Source organism: Pseudorca crassidens, chromosome 1 (genome assembly GCF_039906515.1).
Source record: "Pseudorca crassidens isolate mPseCra1 chromosome 1, mPseCra1.hap1, whole genome shotgun sequence".
Classification (NCBI taxonomy): domain Eukaryota; kingdom Metazoa; phylum Chordata; class Mammalia; order Artiodactyla; family Delphinidae; genus Pseudorca; species Pseudorca crassidens.
This window is the reverse complement of record NC_090296.1, coordinates 26,711,097-26,722,554: the sequence shown is the minus strand read 5'-3', so window position 1 is coordinate 26,722,554 and position 11,458 is coordinate 26,711,097.

The window sequence follows — 11,458 nt, the reverse complement described above, 5'->3', positions numbered from 1 at the left end:
CCAAAATCAGGCTGTCAACAGGGCAGTGCTCCCACCAGAGGCTCCAGGGGAGAGTCTGTTCCTTGCTGCTTCTAGCTTCTGATGGCTGCTGGCATTCCTTGGCTGGTGGTAACATCACTCCAATCTCAGCCTCTGTGCTCACATTGCCCCCTCTCCAGCCTGCATCAAATCTCCCCCTGCCTTCCTCTTAGAAGGCCACTTGTGATAACAACTAGAACCCACCTGGATAATCCAGGATAATCTCCCCATCACAAGATCCTTAATTCACTAGCACCTGCAAAAGCCCTTTTCCCAAATAAGTAATGTTTACAGGTTCTAGGGATCAGGACCTGATATCTTTGGGTGGCCATTATTCAGCCCATTTTGGGGTGTTGTTAACTAGCTGGAATTCCATTTCTACTATTTGCTGCAGAAAGTGTTGTAACATAATGTTGATTGCGTAAAATTAGGGAAATAACAGATATAAAGAAGAAAATTAAATCCCACCCCATTTAATCATTCAACTATTAACGAATGCCTAATATAGAACAAGGTGCTGGTTAACAGGAACAAAAGTGGCCTGATTTCTAACCACTGGGGCCTCATAGTCTGATGAAAGAAAAAGAAATAAGTAAACAAGCAAATATAAACTGCTCTGATGGAAACTATGACAATGCTTTATTGCCTTCCATTATTTTCCTATGCACATTTTTTGCTATTGCTATATGCAGTTTTATTATCTCACTTTCTTCACTTGATTTTATATATGTAAGTAGCATTGCCCATGTAATTAGGCATTCTCCTAAAGCAAAATTCTTATATTGAAATATTCCTTTATCTGAACATGCTGTGGTATGTTTAGTCATTCTCTAATACTGTTTTAAATTCTTTTTACTCTCACAAACAATATAATGAACATCTTCACTGGAATGACTAATTGCTTCCTTAGAAAACATTCTGAGAAATGGAGGGAGTTACTAGGTCGGAAACCATTTTTTAAATAGCTCTGGATGAATACTGCCAGGAGTCTCTCCAGAAAGAACAGCAGTTCACACTCCTACAAAATTGTTTCACATCATCTTTCTCTACATTTCATTTTTTATTTTTAAAAATTTATTTAGTTAATTTATTTATTATTTTTGGCTGCGTTGGGACTTCGTTGCTGCACGCGGGCTTTCTTTAGTTGTGGCAAGCGGGGCTACTCTTCGTTGCAGTGCGCAGGCTCCTCATTGTGATGGCTTCTCTTGTTGCAGAGCACGGGCTCTAGGCACTTGGGCTTCAGTAGTTGTGGCACGCAGGCTCAGTAGTTGTGGCTCACGGGCTCTAGAGCACAGGCTCAGTAGTTGTGGAGCACGGGCTTAGTTGCTCCGTGGCATGTGGGATCTTCCTGGACCAGGGCTCAAACCCGTGTCCCCTGAATTGGCAGGTGGATTCTTAACCACTGTGCTACCCAGGAAGCCTGTCTACACTGTATTTTAAATTTCTGTCAAGTTGATGGATAAAAATTGTCTTTTTTAAATATGTATTTTTCTGATTATTAGAGTGAATCTTCTTTTAATCTCAGCAATCAACTTTATTTCTTCTATGAATTTTTTTCATGTCCTTTGCCATTTTTGCCCTTAGATTATTAGGTTTTTTTTTTCATGAATTGGTAACCAAATTGTCATGCTTGTGGCAAATAGTTTTTTTCTGGTTTGCCAACAACATTTTTATTCTGTTTGTGATACTGATTTCAGACTTGTAGCATCCAGAATTATGAGAGGCCACCAAGTTTGTGGTAATTTGTTACAAGGGTCACAGGAAATGAATACCCCCCAAAGGGGACCCCAAATGTGAACTTTTTAGCTGAAAGAGTTCTGGCTTTGCCTCTGGAGTTACCTCCATGCCTGACAGTGGGCTTACTGTGAGGAGAAGGTCAGCACTCCAGAGGTCTTGATTCAGTCTCACAAAACACAGAACTGAAATGTGACAATGTCCTTTTGGAGACAAAAATGCAAATTGCTCTTTGGACTGGCCTTCACCTTCATTTTACGATTTATCTGTTTTTGGTACACATATGGTTCATTCTCAAGATCTACAAGGTCTAAAAACCAGTTTTGTAAAAAAATTCCCGTAAGTACAGTAAGTTCTCCTCTAAATTGACACACTTCTGACAAACCTACCCCACATGGTGAGAAAGATCTTGCCAGTTGGAGTGCAAGGCCCAGCTGGGAGCATGCATAGATATAGGACAGTATGTCGCTACTCTCCATCCCCACCCCTGGAAGAGCATGAGGGTTTTGTCATCACTATTGCTGTTCATCTGCCTTTCTGTGTGTTTTGGAAATCATTTAATATGACACATGTCTGAGTGTACAAAGACAGTCAAAGGGTACCCAACGGCACCCAAGCTGAGAGCCGGAGTTCAATTGCTCAGGATAAGAAAAAAGAGTTGAGAGGCCATAAAAGCATAAAGAGAGAAAGAGAGGAAACAGGTGCCTGGCACCTGGAAGGAAACTGAAGAAGGAATGGAGATGTTTAAAAGGAGATTTCATGAGTTTTATCACGAGGAATGTGACGCAAGCCTTCTTCCTTCAGGGAAATATACACACCCCACAGGTGCACTTGGAATGGAGCCATCGGGTGAGAAGTGAAATGGTGAGAACAGCCTTGAACTGGATGCTGGTTGAGCACCAAGATGGAGGGAGAGGGCCAGCCAAGCCCGGATCACAGAGGCCCGGGGCACTCGCTGGCAGAGGGACGGTCACTCTCCGTGATGTGGTCCAGGGCAAGGCAGCACTCTGGCTCACCAGCTCACACTGGGCTGGTTGGCAGGATGACACTCTTTGTGCCTCTTTTGGCTACACTGACCAGAGTAAGCTCGTGCCTCCATCCCTTCCCACCCGGAAATTCCCAGCAGCCTCTCACCTGTCCCACCCCCAGCCACCAGTGTGATCTCTCTAAGTCACAGGTCTGATGCATTTCCCCTGGATTATAACCTTTGATGACTCCCACTTGCCAGCCCTCTCCTGTGCACGCAAAGGCTGGAGACATCGTCCCGTCCAAGTTTCCATCCTCGTCCCCTCTTCCCTGTGCACAGAGCCTCTGTTTCACCACGCACGCACGCTCCAACCTCCACACTCTGACACATGTCCTTCCCCACCTGAATGCCATCCGGACTCCTAGGTTGCTCTGACAGATTTATGCACCCCCTTCTCTGGGCTCTCAAAGCACATCAAACCTACATGGATTCTTGTAAAAAACAAGTTGAGCCTCCGAGTACCTATTACACACCAGAACTTCTGCTAAGTACTTTACTGTATTAGCTCACTGACCCTACAACCTTGTGAGCTCAGTCCTACTGTTAGCTCATCTGAGGAAACTGAGGCCCAGAGAGGTTACATGCCTTGACCAAGGGTATATAGCTAGTGAGTAGCAGTTCTGAAGTTTAAGCCCTGGCCTCTTAACCATCACTTTATATGGCTCGGAGCACTTCCCATATTGTATTTTAATTGTGTGTCTACAGCAGGAGCTCCCAACCCTGGCTAGCCTCAGGATAACTTACTCTTAGCCTAATGAATTGGAATGTCTTGGGGTAGGGCCCAGGAGTCTGTCATTTTTTAAAACCTGTCCAGGTGGTACGGGTGCTCAGCCGGGCTTAGTAGAGTGACCAACCATCCTGATTTGTCTGGCACTAAGAAGCTTCCCAGGATGTGGGAAAATCCTGGGCAAACTGGGACGAGTTGACCACCCACTCGGAAGGTAAGTTGTGCCCTTCAGTCTCCTCGCAAGGACTGTGGGCTCCCTGTGGCTGAGAACCACGTGTTACTCACCCTGTATCACTCTGGCACCCAGCAGTGTCTGGCTCAGAGTAGGAGCTTGATAAATGGAGAGACATGTGTCGTGTGTGGAGAACTTATCAACAAGCCAGAACAATTAGCTTCAGGCTCCGCTGGAAAATCATCTTCAGGGGCCCTGAGCAGGGTGGGAGGTCAAGTCAGAGACAGTCACCCGGGTACAGCCCTCGTCTTGTTCACGCCACACTGCCCCACTTTACCTTCCCATGAGAAGCCACTCTGGCTTGGGGATAACCAGGTGGCAAGGGTCAACTGGAAGACTACCCCCAGGAGACCTCAAAGGGAATCCTCCTTTTCCAAGCCATGTGTGAGCAACATGGGGCTCCCAGGAAGACTCAGAGGGTGAAGGCAGAGGCCTTGGTGAACACTGGCCCAATCCCCTGCGTCACAGATGAGGAAACTGAGTCCCATCCTAGTGGATTTGTGTTTGCTCCTTGTGAAAGAAGGAAACTAGCTCTTTGCCCACGATATATTTGCAAGTGTATTTCCTCAGTTTGCCCCTGGTCTTTGAGGTATGTTTATGGTATTTTTTTCCCAGAGTGATGTTTTTTAATTTTTATGTAATCATGTACTATTAATGTCTTTCCTTTATGGCTTTGGGGTTTTATGCCCTACTGAGAATGGCTCCCCTACTACTTACTTTCTTCTAGAACTTTTATAAAATATTTTGAGTGTGAAGACTGTTAGGGATCCAGCATTTTCCCCCAAAATTAAACCCAGACAGGAGAAATAACTCTTTCAAAGTCACAAAGTGGGTCTGAGGTCTGCTGAGATTAGGGTGTCCCATTCTGAGCTCACCACACTGTCATTATCCCCAAATTGCATAGAGATCTTGTCTTTAACCACTCTTTCTGTGGTTAAAGAGAAGCCCCAAAAGAATAACTTTTCACAACTTGTTTTCATTGTATTCTGTCTTGAATTATAGTCATTTGTGAGTTTGCATTTCCTCATACTCATTCTGTAACTACACTCTGTTCATCTGTGGCTCCCACCAACCCTCAATACCTTGCCCAGTGCTTCGCATAAATAATTGGGAATTAAACTGAGTTGTATGCTGCAACTGGCTGTGTGAAGTGAAGGGCCCTGGGATCTCCTCAATGCAGAAACAAGGGAGCTGGTTGGGTCACTGACCTGTAGACCCTTCTATTCCTAAGGCTCCATGACCTTGGCAGGGGTTGCCAAAGAAAGAGATGCACCCAAGTGTGACCTCTGTCTTCCCTTCCCATTTGTCATGATCGGGAGCCTGCCTGCCAGAGGGCTCTGGAGCAGTTGCTGGGTTCACAGGATAAAGGGGCTTGATCTATGGGGAAACACAAAGAAGGGATTAGACAGGAAGAGAAACTGCAGCTCCTCTGCCTGATCTTGGGTCTTCTCTTGTCAGCCCACCTCTCAGATGGGAGTATTTCTTAGACCACAAGGGACAGAATGGCAGAAATTGAAGAAAAGTGAGAACTGAATAGGCAAGAGGGTGCTCTGTGTTTCTCGAGCCTTCAGAAACTAGAATCTGCCCAGTGTCCTTTGTGGTCAGCATATCCCACAATTCAAGGCCAATACAAGCATGTCCCAATTCTTTAGAATGCTCAAGGAATGCAGTGTCCTGACATGTTGCAGACCCTTATGCGTAGAATGGCCACCATTACTGAAGGTGCCTTGTTTGCTTACCCACTCAACAGTTACAGGATGCCTGCTGTGTGCCTGACTCCATGCGCTGTTCTAGGTGCTGGGAGACAGCAGTGAAAGAGAGAGAGAGTTGCCTGTTCTCATGGAACTTACTTTTCAGTAGAAGGAGACAGAGAGCAAACAAGTAGACCCCAAATGCACAAGAAAATATCAGATACTGATAAATGTTACTGGGAAATGCTATGCCAGGCAGTGTGTTAGTGGGGAGTCAGGAAAGGAGGGGTCATGTCACCTGAGGCCTGAGTGATGAGAAGGACCCACCCACCTTGTAAAGACAGAGAGGAAGAGTATTTCAGGCAAAGGCACAAGTGGAGATCCTGAGGCAGGACCTAGTGAACTGGAAGAAGGCCAGCTGGAGCATGGTGAGTGGGGAGGAGACGGGACAAAATCGAGAGTACTAGATAACAATAAAGTACACTTCGCGTGCACTGACAATGGCTGAACTTGTCAACAGTGATTCCGAAAGATCTTTATCACCTATGCCTAGAGGGACTTCCCATGTCACAGGTGACAGGGTCTTCAGCCAGCCTCTGGTCCAGTGTGTCTCAAACTCAGGAACTCTCTCTGACAAAGGAGAATAACAACATATCCCCAGAGTTTCTAGAAGTTTTGCTTTTTGAAGATGTGCGTTCTAGCTTTGAAACAAAAGCAGATTTTGCATTCAATTCCCCGAGATATCCATATTTGCTTTCATGTTTAAAATGACGTTCCGAATAATCACATTAAATGAATGCTCCAAAAGGTTGGCCATGGATGTGCTCCGTGGCCTTACGGACCCCCTGGCATGCCATCAGGTACCCCAGTTTGAGAAACACCAATCACCTGGCAGATGAGAGAACAAAAGCCCAGAAGGACAGGATGAGGTGATTTTCCCAAGTTCACCCAAGTTGTTGGAGAAACATAAAGTGCTGGTGTCTTGTGCTTTCTGAATATTAGGATTCTAATGGACAGCTGTTTCCTGCTCATTTGAATATATTTTGAGGGCTTGTTTTATTTCTTTTTTAATTTTAATTGGAGTACAGTTGATGTACAATGTTGTGTTAGCTTCAGGTGGACAGCAAAGTGGATCAGTTACACATATACATATATTCACTCTTTTTTTAGATTCTTTTCCCATATAGGTCATTACAGAGTATTGAGTAGAGTTCCCTGTGCTATACAGTAGTTCCTTATTAGTTATCTATCTTAGATATAGTAGTTGTATATGTCAATCCCAAGCTTCCAATTTATCCTTCTCCCCTTTCCTCCCTGGTAACCATAAATTTGTTTTCTACATCTGTGACTCTATTTCTGTTTTGTAAATAAGTTCATTGGTACTATTTTTTTTTGAGATTTTCTTTTCTTTTTTAAAACTCTTTATTTTATATTGGAGCATAGTTGATTAACAGTGTTGTGTTAGTTTCAGGTGTACAGCAAAGTGATTCAGTTATACATATACATGTATCTATTCTTTTTCAAATTATTTTCCCATTTAGGTTATTACAGAATATTGAACAGAGTTCCCTGTGCTATACAGTAGGTCCTTGTTGGTAATCTATTTTAAATACAGTAGTGTGTACATGTCAATCTCAAACTCCCAATCTATGCCTCCCCCCAACCCTTCCCCCCATAACTTCATTCCCTAAGTCTGTGAGTCTGTTTTGTAAATAAGTTCATTTGTATCATTTTTTCAGATTCTGCTTATAAGCAATATCATATGATATTTGTCTTTCTCTGTCTGACTTACTTCACTTAGTATGATAATCTCCGGGTCCATCCATGTTGCTGCAAATGTCATTATTTCATTCTTTTTTATGGCTGAGTAATATTCCATTGTATATATGTACCACATCTTCTTTATCCATTCCTCTGTTGATGAGCATTTAGGTTGTTTCCATGTCTTGGTTATTGTAAACAGCGCTGCAACGAACATTGGGGTGCATGTATCCTTTCGAATTAAGGTTTTCTCCAGATACGTGCCCAGGAGTGGGATTGCTGGATCGTATGGTAGCTTTATTTTTAGTTTTTTAAGGAACCTCCATACCATTCTCCACAGTGGCTGCACAAATTTACATTCCCACTAACAGTGTACAAGGATTCCCTTTTCTCCACTCCCTCTCCAGCAAGAGCTTGTGTTATACCCGGCTTGACAGGCTCCTCTCTGTTCCCAAGCTAGTCCTATTGGCTTCATCCTAGTCACTGCATTGTCCTTTCAGGCTGTGGGAGATGAAGGGCATGCCAGCCCTGTGAAGGGGATGCTGGGGGCCAGAGACACTCCTTGTGCAAAGCTGCCTTCCCAGGATCAGCTTCCCCCACGGACCAAGGGAAGCATCCTCAAAATTCTTCTGGGCCCCCCACTCACGAGGTAAGAGAAGCCATCTCTCCAGCAAAGATGAAACTGTCTTCCCATGGCTTTAAAATCCTTGCACTGGCCGCATGCAATGTATTGTGCCACTGTTTAGCATGAGACTTACAAAGAGGTTGACGTGAAGGGAGAAAAACTTATGTTTTAACGCTAGTTAAAGCAACAGATGACAAAATTAAATATGCAGGGTAAACTCAACTAAACTTGCGGGGGAAAGCATAGGAAAAAGGAAAGACTAGAAAGAATTAGGCCAAAAGGTTAACAATAGTAGTCACAGGAAAATGAGATTGTGGAGAATGTGGGGATGTGGGATTTGGGCTATTTTTATGATTTTTACATTTTCCAAATTTTCTCTGTGTGTGATGAGGTAGAGAGGATTGAACAGAAGGTGTCTTTCTCAAATTCCAAGCTCAAGAAAATATCAATATGAACACAGAATATTTTTTAAGTCTTGAAGGTGAGTATTCAATGTGTTTATAGAGAAAGCCGTGTGGAACTTACTGGGCTATTGTAGCTGCCAATTAATTAATGGTGATAAAATAGATACGAATAATTTATGATCAGCAAGTTGATTGTTCTGAAAAGAGTGCTTCTAAAATTCTGGAACTACTTTCAAATGGACTAAACATTTTCCATATAATCCTGTTCATATTCCTTACCATTTGGGGAAATCCTTTGATAGTTTAAAAGGGAAAGCAGCTTAACCCTTATCCAAGTTATCACAAATTCATGGAACCCATGTACTACGATTCCAGGGCACATCTGGCTTGACCTGTCCACCCCAGCCTGTGGCAGAGGGCAGAGTGTCCTGGAGAAAATGGCCAGGAGGCTCTCACCCCTGCTGTCCCAGTTCCCTGGGACCTCGTAAGGGGTCAGCCCCCATCCGTCCCCCCCGGACTGAATTTCTTGACCTGTAAGATGAGGAGCATGGCCCAGGCATATCAAATGTCTCTCCAAGTTATTCATTTATTCACTTTTACTTATTGAGCACCCACAGGGGCCAGGCATGTCTCCAGGCACTGGGGACAGCATTGAATGAAGCAAAATCCCCATTTTCTTGGCATTTCACCTTCTTCCCAAGCATGTGGAGCTCTGACCTTCTCTAACACCTGTTATAGACAGGGCTGCTTTCTGCACGTAACCACACACCGCCTGTCATGTGAGTTTAACTGACCTGCCAATGTAATATGGAAGAACCTTTTGTATTCTATTACAAGTTAATCACTAAAGGGATGTTGCCTATAAGCTTAAATTATACATAATGGCCCATCTCTGGAAACCCTGCCTTTCAGGCAATGAGCATTAAGCTAAAATACCTTTGTTCAGTTCACAGGAAACATCCAGACCAGGCTCACCTGTGAACGACTGCAGGGAGGAAGAAATTAATACATGGCCTCTGGAGGCTGACCGGAACCGGGAAATGTTTGACTTTACTCCCTTTCCTTTTAGTATAGAAGAAGCCTGGATTCTAACTCAGGCAAGATGGTCCTTTGGGACACGAGTCCACCATCTTCTCAGGCTGCTGGGTTTCCGAATAAAGTCGCTACTCCTTGCCCCACCCACTCATCTCTCCATTTACTGGCCTGTCGTGAGGCGAGCAGTACGAAGCTCGGGAATGCCAACTCGATTATAAACCCCAGGGGAGCAGAGACCAGGATCTCTTTCACTGTGTTTCCACAGTCCTTAACACAACCCCAGCACCCTAATTTTTCAATTAGGAAAGCACAGTATCTGCACACTGTAAGGACTTGATGAATGTTTGTTGGGTGAATAATAAGGATCATACAACATGTTGGACATTTACAGACATTAGCTCCTACAGTCCTCATGAAAGCCCTAAAAGGTGCAATTTATGATGGGGAAAGAGAGGTTAAGTGACTTGTTAAGACACACAGTAGGTGGTGGATCCTGGAAACAAGCTCAGGTCTCAACCTTCATAAAATAAAATGTAACACGAAACAAGACAGTTTCTGAAACATATCACATGCATAGTGGGAACAGTAAGTTCTTCAGAGAAGGGAAGGATTTGTGAGGCCAGAATGGGCAGGGAAGAAATTATGGCAGAAGTGGGCCTTTGGCTGGACTTTGAAGGATGGAGGAGGGGAGGAGGATGGCAAAAATGACAGTGAATGAATCCATGAGGTCCGGAGCACCCAGGCAAAGACCTGAGATTGGCCTCAGCTGACTCAGGGCACCTTAGCCAACTGAAGGGTCTGGTGCACATTTCTCTAACAGCTGGAAAGTGATGAGAAAATAATTGTTCAATATGTGCAAAAGATCACTAGCCTAACTAAGCATGTGGATGAGCTTGAAATGAAGCCAGACACCCTCCCCGCTGTGAACACCAGGCTGCAGAGCAGACCTATTGCTGCTGCAGCACCTGAGCCTGACCCTGAGCAAAGCAGTGGGGGCTGGGAGCAGGTGCCCCTACAAGGCCTTCAGTGAGGTAATGGGGGCCCTTCATACACTGCTTGTTTCTGCAGAGCCTTGACCTCTGCCATATGCACTCTGACTCAGTGACCTCTCAGGAAGAGGTTATTTCACACCCACAAGATGCACTCGCAGGCCTTCCAAAATGATGCAGGGAAAGCACCCTGGCCTTTGATCCTGGTGACCAGAGTTCTTGATCTAGCTCTGCCATTTCTGGGTATGTGACTTTGAACAATTCATGACAAGACTTGTGGTCTCTGAATAGTAGTACGGGACAGTACAGTGACTTCCTCACATCGTGTGGCACCCTCAAACCAGTTGAGATTAATATAGTGCATCAAGACCAGGACTTCTTAGAATGATATGAAATGGAATAGCATCAAAAACTCAACATGCCCAAAGATGACACACAGGTGGACAATGGGCACATGAAAAGATGCTCAACAACGTTAATCATCAGGGAAATGCAAATCGAAATCACAATGAGATATCACCTCACACCTGTCAGAATGGCTGTCATCCAAAAGAACATAAATAACAAACGTTGGCAAGGATGTGGAAAAAGGGAACCCTCGTACACTGTTGGTGGAAATGCAAATGGATGCAGCCACTGTGGAAAACAGTATGGAGGTTTCTCAAAAAACTAAAAATAGAACTACCATATGACCCAGCAATTCCACTCCTGGACATATATCCGAAAAAAACAAAAACACTAATTTGAAAAGATACATGCACCCCAATGTTCATAGTAGCATTACTACAATTGCCAAGATATGGAAGCAACCTAAGTGTCCATCAACAGATAAATGGATAAAGAAGATGTGGTGTATATATAAAATGGAATACTGCTCAACCATTAAAAAAAAATGAAATTTTGCCATTTCCTTCAACATGGATGGACTTGGAGGGTATTACGCTAAGTGAAATGTCAGACAAAGACAAGTTCTGTATGATACCACTTATATGTGGAATCTAAAAATAAAACAAATGTCCCTATTGGCAATCTGTATGTCTTCTTTGCAGAAATGTCGATTTAGGTCTTCTGCCCATTTTTTGATTGGGTTGTTTGTTTATTTGTTATTGAATTATATGACCTGTTTGTACATTTTGGAAGTTAAGCCCTCATCAGTTGCATTGTTTGCAAATATTTTCTCCCAGTCCATAGGTTGTCTTTTTGTTCTGTTTATGG